At 43.4% G+C, this 25,380-nt stretch overlaps 1 protein-coding gene across 2 annotated transcripts in view; it reads right to left on the bottom strand.

Annotated features, from left to right (window-relative positions):
* Window positions 1–23,000, bottom strand: part of SUSD6 (sushi domain containing 6) — an 89,285-nt gene extending 66,285 nt beyond the window's left edge. For both annotated transcript variants that reach the window (XM_090271046.1, XM_090271043.1), the window contains exon 1: window positions 22,744–23,000. The gene's annotated coding sequence lies outside the window, so the exon portion shown is untranslated. The remainder of the gene's footprint in view (window positions 1–22,743) is intronic.
* Between the last annotated feature and the right edge of the window lie 2,380 nt (window positions 23,001–25,380).

The following is a 25,380-nucleotide window of genomic DNA, read 5'->3' as shown; positions in this document are numbered from 1 at the left end:
AAGGAGTATTAGGGGTTAAGCCCTTTCACTAACCTCACCCAGATGCCTGGTGAACCTCCAATGCCTTGAAGCACTGGTATGATGAAAGCATCCTAATGATCAGAAATCTCTCCTGCCCAGAATGTTCTCATATGCTGTCCCTGACCCCACACTCAAGTGCAATCACCAAAGGCTGGTCTTGGCCTTCAGGGCCAACACCAGCGCATGGTTGGATACTCAGGGCAAGAAAAGTGATCTGCCAGAAAAATTGAAAAGCAATGTTAGGTCTTGTACAACAAAGGGGTACCCTCTGTCCTCAATGCCTTCACATGTGCTATAAAGGCACCTCTGAGTGGCGGGTGTGTATGTTGGTGGGCGGGGTGTCACTGTAGCCAGACTTCCTTTTTTTTCACCCAACCAACTCTTTACAACTTGCCCTCCTAGAAGACAAATGCAGTTCTGATTCCCAAACCTCACTGTTTGAGAGAATTTCTTGTTTTCTCTCTCTTCTTTTTAAAATAGATGAATGCTTCCCTAGGGGAAAAGCAGCTGTAAATACAGGAGAGGATCAAAAATGAATCCTGCTATGAGTTCCAGGGGAATCATTATACTATTGTAACGAGCCTTCTCAAAAGAAGCAACACACCCTGTTACAAATAAAAAACACAAAAGTTCGTTCAAAGTTCTCTAAAGTGTAATCTTGGGCAAGTGACTTTTCTGTACTCCATGGCTGCTTCCTCCTCCACTCAACACTAAGACCTTCACATGTAAAGTGAGTTTCTCCCTGGGAGACTTAGAAAGAACTAGCTCACAGTTCAGTGTACCTGCTACTGAGTGTCTATTATTACTGCAAATGAAAAGGGGGCTATGCAAGAAACCTGACAGACTAAGCAGGGTCCAATGGCAGCCTGACAAACTCAGAGATGGAAATTAACCACACAAATTCCTAACTTTGGGCAGGTTATAGCAGGTAGTCACTTACCAGGCTTAGCAAAGGCCAATCATTACCTTACACAAGGTCTGTCCATTCTTCTTCTGCATCTGGGACAGTATATCTTTAAAATATCAGAGTAATTTTCTTTTCCTACCCCTGGAAAGCACAACGGCTGGCACCAGAGCAGATGACCACAGAAGCCCTCACTGTTTACCTTGTTCCCCGCATACCATCTCTATGTGCTGTAAATGTTAATTATTAACTATCCTGAACCCACAAATGTAAAAGCATGTTTCTCCATTTTGCCTTTTATCCAATCCTAGAGAGTCCCCCCACCTAACCGTTCTCCAACCTCCTTAACTGACCTCCAGTGAATTTCATGTAACGCTCCTTATGTCTTCTCCTTTGATTCTAACGTATAAACTGCAAAACTGCCATTCGCAGGATCATTTTCTCAATCCATAGAGATTTTGCTTCCCAGCATGTCATTACTTTGACTCAAATAAACTCATAAAAATCCTCTACAAAATTGGACATTTTCTTATGTCAACATTATCATCATCATCATCACCATCATCACCAAAGAGCTGAACTTCATGATCATACCGCTACAGACATTTAAATAAATTTAATCCATCATGTTTTTAGGCAGACTGAGGCCATAATATTTACTAGTTGAGAAGAGAAGGGGAAGAGGGTATAAATCTGAGACAGGTAACCTGGCTTCTGCCCTTATTATTTTCCAAAATGAATAGCATTTTTCAAAGGCTCAGGGTTCTAGGAAATCACCCTCTGGTTTATTATACACCCCCATCACAACAGTAAGGAGGCTCCCACCCCAATACACATGTGCCAAAAATAAAAGACCTAAAGAGGTGTTTCAGAGAAAGTCTGCGAAAAGAAAATTCAAGCTGGTTTTATACAAGCTACAATTAAATGGCTTTGCTTGTGCAACCACATCTCCTACCTAGAATTCCAGTAAATTTAGATATGCCCCACAGATTTAAACTGGATCACAAGGAATTTAGTTGGCTGAAACTGGTCCCTCCCCACAGATGTTACTAACGCGTTTCGCAGTGTTAAGTGAGTCTGAAGAATAAAAGGGATATTGGCGCAGGGGTTGGGGTGAGTGGGCACAATGCTTAAACATCTGCCAAGTCAGAAATAAAATAAATAAAATGCGATATACGCCTATAAGCCTCATCAGTAACAAAGCAAAGAAAATGTTTGTATTTCTAGAATACATTCAAATCCTCAAACTTCCCAGAGGAATCTATACAAATGCCATTATTACAAATAAATAAAATTCTCAGTCTGACAGCTCTACTCACTGTTGCCCCTTAACTGTTGTTCCCTTAAGCTATAAGTTTCCCCATAGCCAGGGACCTTTCACACTCTCCTTTTGGCAGGATTTACCACACAGGCATCTGGCCTCCCTACAATCCCCTAAGAACCCTGGTTAACTTCTAGGATGAACACATTTTCCACCAGGGTTTCAAGAGAATCTCAGAATGAACTCTTGGGAGACAAGCACAGCCCTTTCTGCCCATTCCATTTTCTCTCCGGTCTTGGTTTCCACAGTCCTAAACTGCTGCATGGTTTTACGGCCCCCTGCTCTGCTCCAGGCCATCCAAATCCTGCTAGGAACCACACTCCCAAAGCGCTATCAGATCACCTTCCATCTCCAATGGGTCCTCTGTCTACCCCATATGCCATCATCTCCTGACAGTCCTCCATAGATAGCTCTTGCAAAATGCACAGAAAGCACCGGCCCCCGCTCACCAGGACCTGTCAATGGAGGTGGGGACGCTGCATACCCAGGCAGCAAGCAATCAAGGCACACAATAAGGCAGGAGTAGCTATTTCAGTATTCCATGTGGGTGCTGTAAAATGCTAAATTGTGAGGTATGAGTGATTAGAAAATAAGAAAGTACAAAGCTACTTGTGAGTTTTGGACAAAATAATGAAGAAAAAGAGAGGAAAAGAAAAAGAAAGATATCAGAACCAAGACAATCAAAGAGGACCCTAAAAAATAAGAAAGGGAAATCTGACTTGAAAGTCTTATGGGCTGAATAAGTAAGGAGAAGAGAAAAATTCTGGGGCTGGAAGCTGAAGTAAGCATGATAAATTGGGGGATCTGGGGGCAGGTGGGGAAAGAAAGGGGTGACAGGACAAGAATAAGGGAAGAACAGGAAAAAAAATCCATTTGAGATCCTTCAGGGCAAGTGACAATTCTTATAGTTTCCCTAGCATCTACCATAAAGTATTAAGCATTCAACTGAATACTTTCAGTAAGGCCAGTTTGTACATCATGAAAAAACAGGCGGAGAAACTCAGCCTTGATTCAGTAAGTAGGGGGGAGCCAACAAAAATTCTTGGGCAGGAAAACTCAACCTAATCCAATTCGACAATCATTCACTAGAGGCCTACTATGCAAGAGGCACTGGAATACACGGTCCTGGACCTCAAGGAGCCTGCCACCATGAGAAGGGAGGTAAGACTACCTCGCACACTCACAGGGCTTCTTCATTCTCTTACCTAGTCTCACCTGAGACAAGAACAATGTTCAGAGGAGATGAACCTGGCAAGAGAGACTAAAGCAGCTTGGGAGGCCAGACAGGATGATGAGGTCTGACCAGGGTGGTGGTGGTGGTGACAGAAACCTAAAGAAAGAATTGGCAGGGGCTGGTTAATGACTGGAAAGGAGGGGCTCAGTGATGATGACATAGAAATCAGAGAACCGGTAGACTCAGGTTTCAATTTCCAGATGGTGACATTATCTTCAAGCCATGCTTTGGCTCCCTGACCACCAATTGCTAATAAGGTCAGTGAGCCTGGCCATTCTGCCTGTTTCTGTGAATGGGGTTACAATTCCATCCTTCCTGTCTACCCAAGGTTTTTTGTGCTAGTTGTGATTTCCTGTAATTCTCATTTGCAAGGGGGAGTAAAGAGGACTAATATAGAAGAGCTGACAACTCCTTTGTCCATCACAACAGAGATAAATACATCTCAATAGTCCTAAAGTTTTACTGGCAGCTCTTTTTCTGGGAAGAAGAGAAAAGGGGGAGGAAGTATTACATTTAAAAAGCCCTAACACAAGAATAAACTCAAAATGGATTTTTTTTTCTTTTTTTTAGCCTTGAGTCGGTGTTCTCCTTACCCAATGAGCTTTCCTCCTAGGCAGAGCCTTCCCAGTTGCATTTAGTGAGACAGGAGGGATAAAACGGAAAAGTATCAACCCCAAGAGCCAATGCCAGTTCTTATAGCAGAAAAGCAGCCCAAGATCCCTCACTAGTTGGCTATGTGAAAAATAAGCACAAAACCAGGAAAGGAGAATCTGCGCAAACCAGCCCGAATACTTGAGTACACAGCATCACTGGAAATCAGCAGTTGGACTTCCACACCAACTGCTCTAAAGGGGACAGGATACTTGGGACAAAAGTGTTGCTGAGTGCTTGTCCCAAAGTAGGGCTGCCTAGTGTAAGGCTATAAGCCACAGGAGGGCCAGCTTGGCTCCCAGAAATGTGGGCCACTCCACCACCCCTGACCATGCTAGACTGAAGTAGCGAAGTAACAGGTGAACAGTGGTCATCTCTAGCAGGGAACCAAATTTGAAATGTGTACTTTTAGAAAGGAAAAGTGCAATGAATAAACCCTCTTTCCTAACCATTAAACAAGAATGGGGGGTGGGGGGGCAAGGGTGGAACGAGTACAGATTGAATGAAAAACAAACAGTTGGTCAAAATGACTTGGAGTGTCTGACATTTCTAAACAAGTACATCCCTCCCACCTATGACAGACTGACTGTGTGAGAACAGTGACTCTATACTCTTCACACAAGGTCCTCAGAGAACTAAAACTAGAATGTGAGCAAGATTATCTGTTACCAGAAAGCACTTTCTCTGTGCTTTTGAAGCTTCTTATGGAGGGCAAAGAATTTTTTTTTAGTGAGCTTGTATCTGGCTGTGTCTATGGGGAATGGGATGTTTGATCATCCTGCAGGACTTGATTCTGCAAGTGGGGTGGTTGTAGTCCCAGCAGCACAAAACCTCATAATAATAATAGTAATAGCATCATTATTAACTAGCCATTGACTGCTTAATCATTGTGCACGGATTTAAGCATTTTCCTTCTAATATCTGATTTAATCCTCACAACAACCTTAAAAGGTCGGTACTATTACTCTCTCCGTTTTAGGCAAGGCAGAGAGGTTAAATTTGCCCAAGGTCACACAGATAGCAATTCATGAGGCCAAGATTACAAACTAAGCAGTTTGACATCAAAGCACACAGTCTTGGTAGAGGATCAAATTTATTCCATGTTAATGTAATTCATTTGGTTTATTTATTTTTTTGAAATTTAGGTAAGAGCTTAGAGACTTTTAAAATTTTTTAATTTATTTTTAGAGAGAGGGAAAAGGAGGGAGAAAGAGAGGAAGAAAAACATTGATGTGAGAGAGAAACCTCAGTTGGTTGCCTCTCACACACACCCTGACCAGGGACCAAACCCACAATGTGGGCGCGTGTCCTGACCAGGAATCGAACTGACAACCTTTCACTTTGTGGGACAACACCCAACCAACTGAGCCACACCAGTTAGGTCAATGTAATAAATTTTAAATAATAAAATTATCCTGGATATATTATGGAACAGGAGGCAAAATCTTCACACATTATAAAAAGAAAACAGGAAGCTTTGAAGATTACTCACACTGCTCCTTGCAGTTCTAAACCTTCTTGAGAGGTGGGCTTGGGCGTGGCTTCCCAGTTCTAAATCAGAACCAGAGCAGAAAGAAGTGTGTCTGGATACCAGGGTCCTATCCACAAGGGAGCTGATTCCCAAGATAGGGTGGTCAGGTGATTCTAAAAAGCACACTTTGAGAAACACTGCTTTGGGGTATTCTAAGAAACTCCTAAAGACACTGTAAAATTTGGGAACTAGGTCATTAAATGCTGATGGCTAACTCAGCTGAACTGCTTACGAGACAGATAATCACTTTCGGTCATAGGGGTCACAAGCTAAAAAAGCTGTTGACAGAATGGAGTGGAGTGAAACAGGAATTCAGAGACATTAACTCCCAGACCTCTCTTTACCTTTCGACATGATAAAGAGATTGCCTTCTCCGCTCCCAATCTTCCACATTGGAAATGACCTGGCTAGAAGCTGCTTCAAAAATGAGCTTGATTTCTCTGGAAAATAAGTGCCAAAGATGGATACGTTGCATATCAATGATCAAATACAGATATCCCTAATAAAAACTTGAACAGCAACAGGCTGAGAGGAGAAGGGTTTTTGTTTGTTTGTTTGTTTTTAATGTGTGTTCTTTAAAAGTCCAAACACAAAGCACATTGCCTGGGGTCTTTACACTGGGTTGGAAATTAAAAGAAATTCTTGCTTTAAAATTTTGCCTCCCTTTTAGTCAATCAATAAGTGTCCAACATCCACATATGTGAGCTCACCAAGTCTGTCCTTCCTCCCTGGCTTCAATTATCTATTTCAATTGAATTACCATCCAAGAAGAATGGCATCAAGTTCGGAAACGGTTTCAGTAATTTAATTAAGTTGTGCAGAAATGCTAACACTTTCTCTAGCACCAGCCTGACCTTTCTCTGCTTCTTTCTGGTCTCAGAAGGTAAGTCCTAGCTACCGCCTCTCCTTGAGGTGGAATCCTTCCTCTATTCTCTGACTTCCTCAGCATCTTTACAGAGGCCACATGGTGTGGACAGGGTTCAGGCTGCCAGCTCTGCTACTTACAGCTGTGCATCCCACAAAGGTGTTTCTTTTCCTCTTTTGGCATCATTTTTCACAACTGTAAAATGAGTATAGTATAAGCAACCTATTATACTTCAAAACTGCTGTGAAGATTAAATAAGCTAATTCATGTAAAGCACTTACTACAATGTCTGGCACACAGAAAGCACTCAATACGTGTTATCTTTTATTATGAGTCTACCTGGTAATATTAAGAAAGTTTTGCATAAATCTAGACCTTTATATTTTTCATAGCAGTCTTCATTATTACTACCATCAATCTTCACAATAACCATTTAAGGTAGACAAGACTGGGAGTTTATGAACACTTCCTGCTGTAAGAAAAAGGAATTAGCCCCACCATTGGAGCTGTTTACTTAGCTAGCATCCCTTTCACTGGGTCAGAGGCCTGCCTTAGTCGTCTTCGTATGCCATCCCCCCACACACATACTAGCACGTGTCAATAAATCAGTGTTGAGCTGGACTGCATATTGGGCAGAGCAACCCCACCCTTGTGGTAAGGAACTGGGAAGAAACCAAACTCTTCATTCTAGGGAATTCCTAGCTACCTTAAACACAGACACAAGAGGCTACTTTTCCTAGTCCTGACTCCAACTCATCCCTGAGAGGAAAGGGAACATCTGGAGGAGAGGGTGCAGGCAGAGGTAACTTACAGGCACTTGTCCCTCCACAACCTCTGAGGCTGCAGGGAGTCATGATAATATAACTGCATTACCCAACCTCTCTGGCTGGGCCAGATGAGGATCTATAAACACAGTGTTTCAAAGGCAGATAATGCTGCCTTCAGTGAAATGGGAGCTGCCTTTCAGTAGAGTACAGGCCGGTCTATAAATACTAAGGATTAAGAGGCTTCCTGCAGGGCGCAACTGCCACCTGCCTAAATACAGAGGCTACCTGGTCCTCCAGGCCCCAAACAAACCCCACCAAGCTTCCTTCAGGGAAGAGCTGCCATCCATCGTACCAATGGTATACCCCCTCCAAGTGATACCCCAATCTTTTTTTCCAGTTTGGTTCACTTTTGTTAACCATCCTCTCCTTTCCACACCATTCACCCAGGTCCGTCCACTCTCATATTCCCCTTCACTGCAGCTCCAACCTGGCCCTGCCCTCCTCTCTCCAGGCTTTTGTTCTCTGTCTCCCTCACCACCTCATTCTCTACCCCAACTGCCTTATCCACATATAGTTTATTTGCTCTGAAAAAAAAAAACACAGGCTATGGAATCACTCCCACCTTGGTTTTTAGCTCCAGCCCAGTGAAGGACAGCATTTAACTTTTTAAGCTTGGTTTTCTGATCTGTACAGTGAAGACGAGCACACCCAGGTACAGCACGCAGCGCAGTGCCTGGCACAACACCTGTGCTCAGTACTTCTGCCTTGTCCCACTCCCCACAGGACTTCTCCTTTTTCTTTTCTGGGCACTGTGACCCTGATACAGTCACTCTTTCTAGGTTACCATACCTGCTACATACAAATGTCTTAATCCACAGCAATAACTCAAAAGATGGGCCTTTCCATCACTAATGTTACCTGTGTAGCAGGTACATTCTGGGCACATGGTTCCATCAGCAACCTTCAAATTACACTAAAGAAGTGGTCACCTTATACCTCCCCACCATGACCCATTTGGTGAGGAAAGTAACCAGAGGGGGTGGGAAGACATAGAGTTGAGAGTTACTTCCGACCAGAAGCAAGAACTAAGTAAAGGCAAAAGTAGTACTAAAACCCTAAAAGGAAAATTCCCGTAATTCTACATTTACATGTAAAAGTGTTTAAATTAATTCTGACAGCAAGAACATCTGCCAGTTTTACTAGAAACCCGTTTGGTTCATTCCTGATAAGGCCCAGGCACGACTCACATAGGCCGGGGACTGTCTACAATATGGTTCCCAAAAGGTAGCATCCCAGATGACAGCTCCAAGGCAGTGTGCCATTCCTCCCTCCCTGGTGCCCTGAAGATGCTCCTGTGAATTCATAATTAGGCCCGAAACAAACCCAGAGCCTGGTTCTTTCATAAGTAACTCCTCCAAAACTTCCAGGCAGCCACCCTTATACCAGAATGAATTTAAGCAACTCTCTCTTCAAAAACCAGATAAGTACTACAGAAACATGATAAACAACTTGAACAACTTGCATTTTAGAGGGGTTCTTATAAAACAGCTAGGAGGGTGGCTTCTCCACTGAAGAGTCTTTAAGGTCCTCCAGGAATCTTACTTTTGCCAAGCCAACAGGAAACATTTTGATGCCATAAATAAGGAAAAGAAACCAGGCTGTGAGTCACAGCTGACTTTTCTAGAGGTACAGTGACTGGGTTGGTATTAAGTGTTTAAAAGTGAGTGCCTCAATAGCAGGCCCCTCATATTCTTTAGATCTTGATGGGGAATTAGAAGCTGCAAACTCAATACCTACACCAAGCACTTAGACCAAAGAAACATGGACTAAGTGTTACCAGCCACCACTAACTGCAAATCTGGGAAAATGGTGTATTTGAAACATACAAAAACTATCAAGTACAAGTGTCTGTAAAAACTGCACACTCCTCACCCAGCCCACTAGGAAAACAGATTGGTACAACTTTTGACATTGCATTGCCTACGTTTTTTACCAGTATTTCATGACCCCTGTAAAGAAGAGAGCAAGGCAAATGTGGTAAAGTTCAATTAAGAGAGAACCCAAAGGACAAGGATGAGAAATATACTGCACAAAGCCAAGGTGAGAAACTGGGGGCATAACCAGCTCTGGCCCCACAACTGAATTTAGAGATAAGAATTTCTCACTCACTCTCTAGAAACAATACTGGGCAGAAATCACTCAGGGTTTTTTCTCTCAAAATGTGAATATAGAGAACAGGACCCCACAGCAATGATCAAAACCTATTTCCCACCAAGTCTGGCTTCAATTCAACCGTTCGATCCCACAAACAGGTAGATAGTTAACAGAGCAGCGGGGAAGCTATGGGCAGTACCAAAGTGGTGTGGAGACATACCTTGCCTTAGAGAAGCTGAGCTCATCCTTGTGCAGGCCCTCCAGGAGGAAAGAGTAAGAGATGAGCAGTCTCAGAGATGTTAAGATGTCAGTGTAGACTACAGCAGCAGAGCAGTTTAATAAAAAAGACTACACCTACAGGAGTTGAGAGACCTCAACTTACAAGGAGTCTACTACTACAAAGCCAGGAGGATGAAGAAGAAAGGAGAGAGGAAACAAGCCCCCTCCCTTTTGTCATTCTGGATGTGACCCACCTGTCTTGGGAAGTGAAGAAAGGACCAGGTCCTAAGCTGGCTTCTCTACCTCACTCAGCCCCAACGAGCTGACCCTCAATAATCCCCTCTGTCCAGATCAGTGATGCCTTTTACATCCGAGGCCCAGGTCAGTGCTGATAACAGTATTTACTGAGTGATTACTATGTGCCACATACCGGGTTAACGTCTCTTCCATATTGTTATCCCCCATTTTCAGTTAAAGAAGCTGTGTCTTAACAAAGAAACTTACCCAAGGCCAAACAAACCAGACACAAAATCTAACACTGTAAGAGCAAGGGTTAACTACTAATTTATATCACTCTTCCCAAATAAACTGCCATTTGAGTATCTTTTGATTGTAAGGTACTATACCTAGTGTTTTAAATATCCAATTTTATTTGATTTTCATAATAATCCCATGAGGGAGTACTTTTAAATGTAATTTAATTAATTATTTAAGTTAGACATATCAGTGAAAAATTCAAATGACACAAAAAAAGTTTAAGAAGTTTTAGTTTCCTGTTACACTTCCTCACCCTAGAATTCCCTACCCCAGGTATAATCATTAATATTTTGGTAGCTACCCTTATAGAGATAGATAATGTTGATATTATCATCTTCATTTCACAATAAAACTGTTAAGTGGCTGAGCTGACACTGAAATCAGTTTCAGTCTAATTCCAAAGCCCGCTATCCTCCACTGCCTCCCACTCAGTATCCACTTGTTAAAACAATAGGCCATTTTTATTCAAAGTAGGAAAGGGGGAAACCATGCCTGGCCCACAGCCAGTCTCACTCCTCCACTTACCCAACTAAATGGAAAAAAGAGACAGAGCTGACCAAGCTCACCCTGTCCCCGTAACATGAGAACTGCTTTATGCTTCCACAAATCTAAGCTGTCCTAGGTGAGGCAGGACCTTCACCTCTAACCTCCTCACTGCCCACACAGGCTCATCTTCTGTCTCTGAAAACAAGATCAAGGCAATGGGGAAGAGGAGATCAAGCCTCATTCACAGGAGAACATGGGTTCTCGGGTCAGCAAAAAAAGAGAGGACCCTCCTTCAGGAACCCTCATGAGTTCTGAAGCCAAGACCATCCTCCTTTGGAAATAGCATGGGCTCAGGGGGCAGGGGTCTCAAGGAGATCCTCGACCCACCGTTGCTCCCTTGAGTCAGAACACACCTGCAGAAAGACAGAAAGAAGACTGCAACAATGCATGGTACAGAGTATGTTTGCAGAGCCACTCCAAATCCCCATCACAGAGCCCTCAGAACCCAAGGAACTCAGAATTTCTGCTCTGGCATACCCTCAAGTGGACCCTCTAATAATCCAAAAACCACATGGATTTCTAGATAACAGGGTTTTGTCTGTACAGCCTCCCTCTCCTCCAAAAAAAAATAAAAGCCCCTCGGGCTACATGAAGCTGCTCTTTCCATAGGGGATGAAAGTTGTCCTTTTCCAACTACGTACACTTTCACATTTTTGTCTCATTAGCACACAAAAACATACTGACATACCTTGAGAGTACCTATGCTTAGATGAGGGTGGGGGAACAGGAAAGAGGTTGTTACATCACTTTTCATGACCAAGTTAAAATTTATCCAGTCTGCAATTCCAGAAGATGTCCTAATTCCCTGCATGGGAAACCAATGTTCGATTGAGTCTGAGCCCCAACTGACTCAGCATCACCATTTACATGTACAGTGGCTGCTGAATGTCTACTGGTTACCAAAGGCCTTTGCTTTTCCTTTTGTAAAATGGGACTAAAACCTTCCTCACAGTAATATATGATGTCTTCTGTGAGACACTTTGTAAAATGAAAAAATCTTTATTGCTATTAATATGGATACCCAGACTGCAGAGGAAACTTAAACCAGCCCTTTCCATCCTTAAGGAGCTTTAAACCTGTGGGTAAAAGAGACTAACCAAAATACTGGAGAACAATTCAAAAAATTTTTAGACTGCGGGATGCAAAGAATCCCTGTGGGGGTGGGAGGTGATTATATGGGAAAGAGAATTCAATAAATATTTGTTCAATTACTAAACATGTTCAGATGTACTGCTTGAAAAATACCTACCTTGTTGCTATTCACAGAAAGTTTTACCAACACCAAAGGCTCTACATCTGTTTATTCTACTGTTGCTCACATATATCCCAAGAAAAGCAATCAGCACTTGCAGAGAGCAGCCTTTCTTCCAAAGAGTGATTTTTCAAAAGCATACACAGACCTTCAAAGGAGATGACCCACATAATTATATTTGTAATTCCAGAAGTAACAGAACCACCCCCAAAAAACCTGGATTCTGGAGAACAAAACAGAAACAAGATTGTTAACTACTTCATTGCCTGCAACCGATTCACAGTGGATGCTAAATATATATATATATATATATATATATATATATATATATATATATATATATATCAGAGAAGGAAAACTCTGACTCCAAAAAACCTCCGCTGCCTTGCGGCATACCTCTTCAGGGGAAAGGCTAAGGGAGTAAACCCTGACAGAAAATCCGGAGCCGAGTCCCTAAGGCGGTTTGATGTTGTGGTCAACACCGGCAACTCCTGCGGCGCACCTGAACCCAAGCTGTATCGACTCCGTCTTTCCCTTGGACCCTTCAGCTGCGAAGAGAGGGGGGGTCTGCTGCATGGGCAACAGCAGACCCTCCATATTACCCTGCCCAGGCTCTGTAGCTTCAGCGTCATCGCAAGATGTCGATTCAACACGGGAGGAGACAGATACCATGTCACTCCCGAGTCGGACTGCACAGCCATTCTCGGCGGTGCAGATGGACTCTTAAGAAGCTACACCATCGTCTCTCGAGACGGACGGCTGCCGACGACGATATATATATATATATATATATATTTACATATATATGTAAATAAGGCCAAACTAAGATGCACATGTGTGAACTGAATTTAGGTTGTGACTAATGTCTCCTGAGGCTTCTAAAAGAATGGCAGAGTTCTAGAAACAAAGATCTGCATGTGAAAATTAGCAAGGGTACTCTCTGATCTTAGATCAAAATTCTTAAGGGGTCCTGTAGTTTGTTTTGCACTGACCTTGCTAAAACATTCTGACCAACCTCCAATACTCTCTTTTTCCTTCACCTCCTCCTCCCACCTCCATGGTTCCTGAGCTGTCTTCTTTTCCTGGCACCAGTCACAGTGAACTTGGTGAATGTTAACAGCATTTTATCACCTAGTTTATATTTGTTTTTCATTCAAACCAGGCCTCCTTCCAAATATCCCTTTTTAGAATTTCATTAACAATACTGTTCTTTGATTCCTCCTCCTCAAGGCCCATGTCCTCAAAATCACCTTGCTTTCTCACCTTTTACTTTTATCGTCTACACCTGGTCAATCATTTATCAATTAACAAATTAATTCAGAAACCTAGAACAAAGGAATAAATGAGACTGTTACTGACCTCAGGGGACTTTTGACTCTCAGCCTGGAACCTGGGCCTACACAGAAATGGCTACCTATAGAGGTAAAATATATGGATATGGGTATGTGTATTTATTGGGAGCCTTATTTTTGCCAGTATTGTATTAGGTCCTTTACTGCCTGCAGCAGGTTAAGACAGCCACAGATATATCAGAAAAAGAGATATCACAAGTCAACACCTCTATCTAAAATTGAGGCTTGAGGGAGATGGGAGAAAAAAGATTCCCTAAGAAATTCATGACACTGATCCTATTTTTCTTCTCCCAATTTCTCACTGTTGAATCCAAACCTGCTTTTCTCTCTTAATTTAAAAAGTAAGTTTTCATTCTCACATGAAAAGCTGATTGCTTAAGTAAAACCAGAAAACAGGAATCCTCACACCAGACCAAAATCCTAGACTTAGCTCACTCTGCAATAAAAAGCAATTTGCTTTCTTGCTCAGGGGGGTAAGAGGAATTCTCCAAGAATATTTTTCAAGCCCTTCTCCCTCCCAGGGTGATAACTGGTTTGGAGCACAGATGTCACTGAAAAAGTCAGAATGACTCCTTCAGAATAATCAAGTTGAAAATTGACTGTACACAAGAGATTCCTCCAATACTACTCTCAAATGAAATAATCCATGGTATTCCCCGAGACTAACTCAATGAGGGCAAGTATCATGTACACCTAGCACTGACCACAGGTATTCACTAAGTACTTGCCTAACAAATGATTAGATGTACTTTCTTTCAGTTTCTGCAGCAATCATGTACCCACCTCCGACCAGCCTGATGTCACAACCCAATCAGATTACCAGCTCACAAATTATATGACTTCAAGGTACAAGTGAATGGGTGGGGGAAGATGGACCAAAGAACTCTTATGAAACACAGAGCTTGCTTTTCTTGTCACACTGCTGTGTAACAAGCAAAATCCCCACCAGACTGAAACGAAGAGGTAGATGGCCTTCCCATTGCAGAGTTTCTACCTGGAGGCAGATGGGAATCAAGGACTGATAAAGGTGTGTACCAGCCAACATACCATTTCTCAATTCTCTAGAAATGTCTTGAGCATGCCAACTGAAAGAGCAGCACCCAGTGAACATAAAGCTGCTCAGTGGTTTTCAGGATGGGGAAAGGCAGTTTATTTCCTTCCTGGCTGGTCAGAGACACAGTTAGAAATGTGTATTCACAATGCTTTTGGATGGGTGGCTGATGCCACATAAAATAAACCTGAGGAAATCAGAACCACAGCCATGAAGGGTTCTGGTCTGCTGCTGGGGTGGGAGGGAGGGAGCAACAGCCCTCCCAGACAGCATGTTCCCAATTATTGGGCAGTTCTACTACCCTTGGGATGACACCAGTTCCTGCCACTGTCATAGCTGGGCAAGGAGCACCCAAAGGGGAAAATGACTCAGCGGACACATCTTATTGGCCTGGAGTCAGGTGTTGTTTTCAAACTGCAAAGCAGCACAGAACAGAGACAACAACGCCCATTTTAAGAACAGTTTTACCCTTAAACACACATTCCCCTTTGTATCAATAATTTCACTATTAGACTCAAAACCACAATCACAAAAGGGGCATGAATTTGTTCCTAACAATATGAATCACACACCCTGCTGGGCTCCCAATCCCCTTTCCTGGGACAGGCCCAGAGCAGAGAAGTTGAACACACTTCAGTAGAAAGGGCATTAGACTAGGAATCTGGAGCCCTGGCTTCTTCCCTGGCCCTGTCACCACTCAGGGAAGTCAGCTCTGAAAATCCATTTCCCATTTTTCTGTTCTATAAAGTGAGGAGGTAGAATGAGATGACCCCAAAGTCCCATCCTTCCACCTCCAGCACTTCATGAGCCTACAAAGTCTCTCTGCTGTGCAAGGAATTTTGTAGCAACATCTGGATACTTATAGTCAAGAATTCAGATCTTCAGAATTCTCACTTCACTCAGCCTTTTGAGACTCCTAGGACTTGGGAATAGAATTTGCATTAACAGGTAGAGTCCACTCCAAATCCAAAAATTTTGGCAATGAGTTGTGGTAGGAAAGTTATGACTGCATTCACACACATTTACATTTACAAACACACACACACACACACAGCCCTTCCTTTCTGGAAGGGCTGATCCTTGGGCTTAGCTCCAGGTACAGAAACCTAATATAAGCATAGGAGAAAATAATTCAAGTTCCTGCTTTCTGTTCAGTTTGTTGGACAAAGAACATGTGCCCTGTGTCCCACATATTTCTCTAGGGTGGAACCATCTTGACCCTCCAATAAAAAACTTATGCAGCCTGCCCTGGCCGGGTAGCTCAATAGGTTGAACGTCATCATGTACATCAAAAGGTTGCGGGTTCAATCCCCAGTTGGGGTGTGTAAGGGAGGCAACTGATTGATGTTTCTCTCTCACATCAGTGTTTCTCTCTCCCTCCCTCCTTCCCTCCCTCATTCTTCTCTCTCTGCAAAATCAATAGGCATGTCCTTGGGTGAAAATTAAAAACAAAAACAAACAAACAAACAAAAAAAACCAGTAAGTATAAGGTTTACTTATTTTTTTTTTCCTTTTTTAAGATTTTATTTATTTTTAGAGAGAAGGGAGGGAGAAAGAGGGAAAGAAACATCGATGTCAGAAACATCGATCAGTTGCCTCTCTTATGTACCCCGAGTCCAGGACTGAATCTGCGGCCAGGTAGGTATGTGCCCTGACTAGGAATCGAACCAGCAACCTTTTGCTTTGCAGGATGATGCCCAACAACTGAGCCACACCAGTCAGGGCAAATTTTATTCTTTATTAAAAACAAAAAATTAGTGACCAGCATATGCACACTTGATCTAGTAGCAGAGAAAGTAAGACCAGCTTCTTCTGCACTATTTTAGTAACTTGGCTGGTATGATGTAAAACCACCCAAGGGCAGATCCTGTAGAGGAAATGATGCTCCCAGCAGCACCATCTGTTCCTCTTTGTGTCTGGCATGATCTATATTTTTAACCTCCGGTGCAACTGAGGTCCACCAGTAAAGAGCCCTCCCTGCTACCTTGCTGGCTGGCTCTCTCTATTCACTAAGCATTCCACTCCGCAGCCTAGCAGAAGCCTCCCAGCAGGTGCACTCACCTGGTATGGGATTTTTCATAAGGAAAGGAAATACTTCTGAGAACTATAAATTACATTTGATAAGGAAGGCTCTGTGGAGTTCATGGCAAAGTTCTCTCCATAAAAAACACATGATGGGATTTAGAACTGAGGCTTCATGCTGAAAATGCTCTTTAAAAATAGCAGCAGTACATGTGCACTGAATTTAGGCACTACTGCATCTGTCAACTCTCACTACTGTTTCAAGCTCTGCACCAAAGACTTGGAAACAATGCTATTGGAGAGTTCAAACTTCTTAAACACAAGATTCTGCATGTGTTTGTGTGTGTGTGTGTGTAACATCTTTTCTTAATTCAGGGCAATATCCTCAACACCAACAGATTTTGCTAAAACACTGTTCTTCCCCAAACAAACTACATGACCAAGTATAATGGTAACTCCAAAGTAGAAATATGAATGCAACTTTTAATATATCTCCCTGAGAAATGAAAATATATGTCCACAAAAAACTTTATACATGGATGTTCATAGCAACATCATTTCTAATAACCAAAAACAAACTCAAATGTCCATCAACTGATGAAAAAAGGTGGTATATCTGTGCAACAGGTTATTTAGCAATAAAGTGGAATGAGTACTGCTATATGCCACAATATTAATAAACCTCAACAACATTATGCTAAGTGAATGAAGTCAATTACTAAAGACCATATATTGTATGATTCTGTTTATATGAAATGTCCAAATAGGAAAACTATAAAGAGAATAGATCAGTTAATGGTGGCCATGGGCCGGGTGTAGAGGAACAGGGAGTGACTACTAATGGAATTTTTTTAGGGGTGATGAAAATGTTCTAAAATTAGATTGTGGTGATGGTTATAAAATTCTGTAAATATACTAAAATCCACTAAACTGTACTATTTAAATCAGTGAACTTTATGATAAGTTGTTTCAATAAAGCTGTTTTTAAAAAAAAAATACAGATTAGACAAAATAAAATCAGCCCTCTGAAAAAATATATCTTTGAACAAACTTGGAAATAATCTAGATGTATAAAAGATGATATTTAAACCAAAAATGATCTATTTGATAGGACATTACAAAGCCATTAAAAATGGCCATGATAAGGAAAATGTTTACAGGATAGTGTTAAGTGAAAAAGAAAAAATACAAAATTGAATGTAATCAGATTACCAACTAAAATAAAGAGAATACATGGAAATGATGTTTGTGTTAAAATGGTAGAAGCGTGGTGACTTTTTTTCTCCTTTATTTACTAAGCTTTCTGTAAAACTGTTTCAGTGTATTGATTTTTTTTAAATCCCTCTCAGTCTTCCTTCACACAGTTTGTCTAGCTGCATTTTTTTTTTTTATTTAAAAGCAAAACTGCCTTGTTCTCTTTTTTCAAGTCCCTTTCTTAAACCTCCACACACTCAGCACACTGAAATCAACTCAGAAAAGCCCAAAGAAGGAAAAATGGGATAAACACTCCTATCCCATTCCCAGAAGCTAGCTTTGTTTTACTGGCTTTGTCAAAAGCCAAGGCTAGTGTAGCCAAAATTTCAGCAAGGAGAGTCTACACACTGAGCAATTCCACGCTCTGATCTTAAACTTGGGTGGGTGAAGGCAAGTTGCTGCTGGCAGGAAGCTGGACATAAAAAGACTGGATGTTCACTCTCCAAAGAAAGATGGTAAGAAAGGGAGGACTGGGAAAGAGCTCCTATTTGTGTCTCTTCTCATGTTCAATCTCCAACTACAGGAGAAAAGAATCCTCAATCATTTCATTTTCACCACAGAAGATCCTCTTCTGAGTAATAAATAATTGTCAGTCACCAACTCTGCCATCTGCAAACCCACTGAGAACCAATTACTGTCATCAGGAACCCCCAGGTAACTTCCCCCAAATCAAGGAAAGGGGTCCTGCCCCGCCCCCCGAAAAAAAAAGTGCAACACTTGTATATATGTGTGGGCAGTGGGAGTACATTGAAGGGCACATAGCTATCAGGTAATTTTAAGGATCTACTAACACTGGCGACAGTAACAGGGAACTACATCTGTTTCTGCTTGAGAAAAATGCTTCAATAATATCCTGTTTCTAATTCTTGGCACGCAGCCTTCAGATGTTTCAAGGGTAGCTATTTTCCTCTTTTGAGATTAAGAGCCAGGGAGAGAGAATACATCACAGGCAACACCAGACTCTGTGAAACTCATTAGTTACCACTACCCTTCCATTTTCTGCTGTTGCTATACCACCAATACCTTCACAGGGACTCAATTGTCCCTCAGCCCTGACAACAGCACAGGTGGCCTTTCATGGCTGAAGTGAACCAGCTTGGCGCCACTGCAAGGTCTACCAGCAGAGTGGAGACTTCCACATTCAGGTAAGAACCAGAGAATGAGAGAACAGAGCAACCCCGCTGGCTTCTAGGCCAAAGGACTAAAAGGGAAACAGAGGACACGATCACAGAAACACATTTGCTCAAGAAAAAGGAAACATCCACAGGCGCCTAACAGACTCAGTGGCAAAAACATAAGGCTCGTAAGAGGTAAGTTTCCCCAGCACCTCTACTTTTTCAGATAAAGATTTTTACAGACACAAACTTACCATCATCCCAAGGAGCAAAGGCTGCTGCCTTGACTCCAACCCAGGGTGGGAGTGAACAGATCTTGATGATCAAGGACAGTCACCCCAATGATGCCCTGAAATTGTTTCACTGGTCTCAGATCCACAGCATCAGCAGCTTCAAATGCATATCACAAAACCCCCAGTCGCAACCTCAAACATCTTTCACTCCCACCAATAAGAGAATAGCCCTTCCACATACAGGCATTACTTCTCATTGCCCTAGTTTCCCAGTTTCCTGCAATGTGGTAACCTAAGAATATTAATTTTTTAAAACCATTCCATTAAATGAAATCTCACCACAGTGCAATATGTGGGTGACCCCTTGACTGAAGCCATCTTGAGAAGAAACTGGGGGAAAGAGTCTCTATTATCACATATGCATTTGTCCCAATGCTACCCTTCTCCCAAGTATCATAAACCTTCACCATTCAAGTCTGCACCAGAGAGATATTTGCTTTCAAAGTTTTTTTAAAGGCACTGGGCTTCTTCTATTATTTATTACTTCTCATCTTCTTCCTACTGCTTGATGGAATACCCCCTAAACAAGACCTCTCTACTGTCCAGGCAGAGAGAAGAGGGAAAACAAATGCTGCCTGTCAGCTTCAACTGGAGATCACCTGTCAGTTCAGGAGCAGTAAAATGCTTCATGCACGGCAATTACACAACCTGGCCCAATGGAGCCGCTGAAATTCAGGCCTCCAAGTAGGCATTACAGACCTGTAAAAGGGGCATTTTAACCCTGCTGCTGCCTCTCAGTGAATTGCCCCTTGGTTCATTGGGAACTAGAGAGAAAAAGACAAGCACATGTGCTCTCTGACCTTCTTTCTCTGCCTGCAAGAGTCTCTGCTAAAAACATTGTCGTCAGTTCGCTTGTTTGGGTAAGGAAATGAGTAAGATTATGTGGTTCAGTCTTTTTTTTTTTTTTTTTTTTTAAGATATTGTAATTCTCTGAGCCCACAAGCAGATACTAGTAGTTACCTGGTTGTCAGAAGAGCTAAGAATATGGAAAAAGAACACAAGGAAAGAGTCAAGACATAAGGCAATTTTTTATCTGGGGGGGGATAGAAACGCATGGAGAGAGTGAGACAATGCTTAGTAGCAATAAAACCTGAAATAAGTTCTTTTTTTAAGAAGCCATATATGTGTATGGAGGAGGAGGATCACTGTAGGAATTGCTGCCCCAACCACAGCAAAGAAGGAAATCCCCTGCCAGGAGATACACCATTACATAAGAGCACACGTTCAATCGCCACGAGACAGAGACAGGCCAGGAAACCGAAGTGCTGAGGTCTCTTCAATCTGCCAGCCTGCATCTGTAACACCTTATTCCACCCTCTTCCCCTTTTTTCTGTCAGCTCAAATGTGGGACTTGAAGAAGGCACACCTCAGCAAGTACGCTGGACTCTGCGATCTGACAGTGTGTTTGCTCTCAGGATTCAAACACTGAAGGGCAGACATGGGGGTAGGCCCCTCTCTGAGCACCCAGGGACCAGTCACAGTCTAGTGGCAGGTGAGGATTTGTTTTACATGCCATTTCTACTACAGTATTCAAAAAGTTGCTGCGTAGACAGGAAGTCCTATCAATCAGGCCTCTAGTTAACTCATGGGGCAAAAGTACCTTAAGCAGCAAATGGTCAACAATGAAAATTAACAACATAAATGAAAACAAAATCGCTTAAAGACTGTGAACTCCATGAGGGCATGGCTTGGTTCTCTTATTTATTCGGTATCTCCAATACCTAGCACAGCGCCTCACATACATTCTGTATCACATAAATACTTGTGAGCACTGAATGAAAGAAAGAATGAGCCCCGGCCAGTGTGGGGCAGTTGGCTGGGCGTTGTCCCGCAAACCAAAAGGCCATGGGTTTGATTTCCCAGCCAGGGCACATGCCTGGGTTTCAGGTTCGGTCCCAGGTCCTCCCAGGTCCAGGCGCATATGGAAGGCAACCTATTGATGTCTCTTACATCGATGTTTCTTTCTTTCTCCATCCCTTCCCTCTCTCTAAAACATCAAATTTTTTTAAGAATGAATGAACGAACAAATGAATGTTGTGCAAACACACCACAACATGTATCTTAGAGAGAGTTAAGGGTGCTCAGGATCTGAAACACACCCTGAAGAAGTAGTGCTTTGAAAAGACTCTAGAATGACTCCAGGTTTACCAAAAGGTAAGCAAACTAGAAACTAACAGTAGAACCTAGCAGTTAGCAGTGTGGGCTCCACGGTGAGCTCTCTTTGTGACCTTGGGGACGTTATTTGCTAGCCTTTGGTCTCAACTGAAAAACAATGGGGATAATAACATCTACAAAAAAAAAAAAAAAAAAGCTTGTTGTTTATTAAATGAGATCAAGAAAGTAGAGTTCTTGGCAGAAGACGTGATACACAGTAAGTCTTCAAGAACTCCCCTCTATCGTTGCTATTATTGTTGCTTTATTAAATACCTCCTTTACTGAGGAAGAGGTAGACACACACCCCCGAACTCTGAAAATGTCACTTCTCGTTGAATATGCAGCTAAAAATGTACAGCCCATAAGATTCAGAACTCAATGCCAAGCACATGTCTCGTCTAGCCTCCACTAGATGGTGACAACTTGGGTGTGGAATTCCCAAAACAGAAAAAGTGTGTGTATGTATACATCATTCATGCATCTATTTTAAACCAGAGAAATGAAAAGATCAAGGAATGAATTAACCAGTGTGAAGGAGGGAAAGACCCATTTCCCACCGCCGTAGATCTAGAAAGGGAGGAAATGCCTCCAGTTTGTGTGTGCACCTCTGTACAAAGCACACGCAAGCCCAGTTAGCCAGAGCAACAAAGCCCAACGAGCCGCCTGTCACCGAGAGAACATTTTGTGGGAACAACAGCATTAGGCCCAAGACTTGGTTTTGACCCCTCTTTTCTACTGAGTCTCAGGGTCCCCCAGCCAGCTCCCCTCCTCATCTCCATACAGGTAACTTTCTCTGCGTTCAACAGCCCCACAGCCACCATCCCACCCCGGAGGGTCAGACCTACACTAATATTTGGAGTTCCTAAAAACGCAGGAGTGAAAAAATAATAAAGTCTACATATGTAAACAGGAAATGGTTTCGGTGAGTCTCAGCGGGCATACTAAGAGAAGTTTTTGCAATTGAAGACCAGACGCGACGCGGGGGCTGCAGAAAGCTCCGGGGCTCGCACACACACGAACTACAAGGTTTGCTCAGGAAACACACCGGCGCTAAACAAAACCTGCCCACGCGCGGAACCCGCAGCTGTAGTCTGCTGGCGGGGAAAATAATAGTGATAAAAGAAAGAGGGCCTCAGCCTACCTCCTTCCCAGCGATCCGCTAACTGTGGTCTCCACCCTGAACTCCCGGGCAGCGAGCACGACCCTGCACACCGGGGAGGCCAGGGCGGCGTGCCCGGATCCCGGCCGCAAGCCGGCAGGCCGGTCCTCCTCGCGGCCTCGGCACAGCCTCCCCTGCCGCCCTCCCGGCACCGGGCCCGGCCGGCTCACGCCGGGTGACAGGGAGACAGCGCAGAGCAGCTGACGCCCGGCGGCTGGCCGGGGCTCCCCAGCGGCCCTCCCGGGCGGTGCACACCAACCCCCAGCCCCTGACAGCCAGCCGGCGAGCGCCAATGACACAATACCGGACCCCGCCGCTCCCCAGCCACCGTGACAACTTACCCCAGGAACGGCGCAGCGACCTCCTGGAGGGGGACTCCAGCAGCTTCCGCGGCACCAGGATCCGCTCCACCGCCTGCGCGTGCCCGCAGCCCTCTCGGGTGTAGGCGAGACCCCGCGTGCCCCGCGTGCCCTTGTCCGGCTGCAGCTAGCCCGCGCTGCGGAAGGAGAAGGCGGGAGGCAGGGTATTAGGCTGTCGCCGGCTGAGGAGAACAGGACACGGCGGTGGCGGCAGCAGCTCCCGCGTCACTGGCCCAGCTGTACCTCGCGGGAGGGGTAGAACCGGGGAGGGAGGAGGGAAAGAGGCTGGGGAGGGGCGGGGCCAGGCGCGTACGCCACAGGCGCCGCAGTCGCGCTGCCGAGACCGCCCCACTGGGAGGCTCCGTTCCACGGCTGCCAGCACGCAGGCGCCGCGGGCCTGGTCTTAAGCTCCGGGAAAGGTGTGCGGAGGTGAGGGTGATGGGAGGGCCTTAAAGAGACAGTCACATAGACTGCTCTGGAGTGGACTGGATAGTGGTACAGGCTCGGACTGTGTGGCAATTGCAGTGCGTCCTCCAGTCCTTTTACTATTATTAAGGGTTTTTTTGATATTATTTGGATTATTGGATTACTATTATTTGCAAAGAATTAGTTTGCTCTCAGGTTCACAAAGCACTTCCTTGCTTGTTGCCTTATTAGCTTTTGAATCATTCACCAGATATATTGCTGAGACAGATCATTATTTAAGCAGTACTTCCCAAAGTATGGCACATAGCCTGCCAACGTCAAAATTGCTCGGAGGGGGTGAGTGTAAAAATACAGATTTGGAGGTCTCACCTCCAACCCTCTGATTACGTAAAACTAGGATCAGATTCAGGAATCTGTTTTAATGAACTTTCCGAAGTGATTCCTCAGCACGCGAAAAGCACACGACGAATCTCAAGGTTAAGAAAACTGAACTTAAAGGCTAGGGCAGGCAGAGGCCTGGCTAGACTCCTACCTACCTTTATTTCCCATCCAGAGTCGCTTCCTGCGGCTATATTCCAGCACCTGCTATATGAGTAGTTTGTGCACTGTGGCTACATCAGTTACTGGTGATCGCACTGCTGTCAGAGATAAGTCTTCTGCTGATATGTTTATAGGGCTTGTGGCCCCTTGATGGTGATGATTGTGACTTATCTTTGTGCCCCAGGGCCTTGTACAGTGCATGTCTCAGAGGTGCTCTATAAATGTTGAGACGTTCCTATCGGATAATCACTGCCAGAGTCTGCACCTGGACCCACAACTTGCAAAGGTCAATCATCCGAGTTTGCCTGGGGCTAAGGGAGTTCAAGGGACTAGGACTTCCAGTGCTAAAACTAGGACAGTCCTGAGCAAATCAGGATAAGTTGGTCACTCATGTGGTATGTCAGAGGACACTGTATTCTTTCTCTCCAAGGAATCTAGCTAGTAGCTTGTACCTGTACCACTTATAGGGCAGGAAAGAGGAGCTTGGCTCCCTGAAAATGAAGGAGAGAAAAGGTTCAGAATTAGTATATTGTACCTCTGTTGCTATCATTATTGCTTATAACAACAGGAACAACAGCACCTATTATTAAGCACCTACTGTGTGTCAGGTACTGGGTAGGGACTTTTATACATGTAACCACTGTCAAACGAACTCAGAAAGAGTGGAGGCTTTGATTAGAAATAAATGATAAAGATTTATTCAAAGGTCTGAGGGTTTGTAAACCTCAAAACACAATTAGGCCATATCCAGAGTGTTCCAAAGAAACACAAAGAAAGAAAAGCTATGAGTTGGGGTTTTTTTAATCCTCATCAAAGGTTACATTTATTGATTTTAGAGAAAAGCAGGGGGAGAGAGAGAGAGAAACATTGATATGAGAAAGAAACATCCTTTGGTTGCCTCCCATATGCACCCCGACTGGGGATCAAACCTGCAACTTTTTTTGTCAGGACGATGCTCCAACCAACAGAGCCACCCAGGCAGGGCAAACTAAGAGTTCTTATGGTAAAAAGTACATTCTTGAGAAGAATCAGTTCTGCATCCTTAGTCTCTGGATTGATCTGAGATGGTAATCCTCTAGATACCTGTGGTCTGGATAATGGATGTCAGGTGGTCTGGATACGTGCACATTTTTTATTTAGTCCTTCAGGAGATAATCAGAGGGTTATCTGAAGGCTTGATATATACCCAGGCATTGATGAAGGACTGGAAAGTTCAAAAGATTAAGTTTTCAGGCTACAGTAGTCCCTCTCTATATTGCGGTTCACTTACCGCGGCCTCACTGTATCGCGGGATTTTTTAAAATATTATATTTAATTATTTATCGCGGATTTTTCGCTATATTGCAGGATTTTGTGGTACTGTATACGTATGTTGTTAAAGTTATGTAGGTTTAAGAGTGTAGAATATGTTGAAGAACATAAGTAGTGTTTATAAAAGGGTGGAAAAGGTTAATAAGGGAGTGGGAAAGGTTAATAAGGGGCTGGGAAGGGTTTATAAGTGTATGGGAAGGGTTTATAAAGCCTTAAAATATATATAAATACTAAAATAAATGTAAGGTTCCTACTTCGCGGATTTTCACCTATCACAGGGGGATCTAGAATGTAATACCCACAATAAGTGAGGGAATACTGTAGTTAATAAACAAGAATAGA

This window comes from Furipterus horrens, unplaced genomic scaffold, assembly GCF_987537825.1.
Source record: "Furipterus horrens unplaced genomic scaffold, mFurHor1.1.pri manual_scaffold_3, whole genome shotgun sequence".
NCBI lineage: Eukaryota > Metazoa > Chordata > Mammalia > Chiroptera > Furipteridae > Furipterus > Furipterus horrens.
Note: the sequence above shows the minus strand (reverse complement) of the source record. Positions and strands in the feature narration are given on the sequence as shown.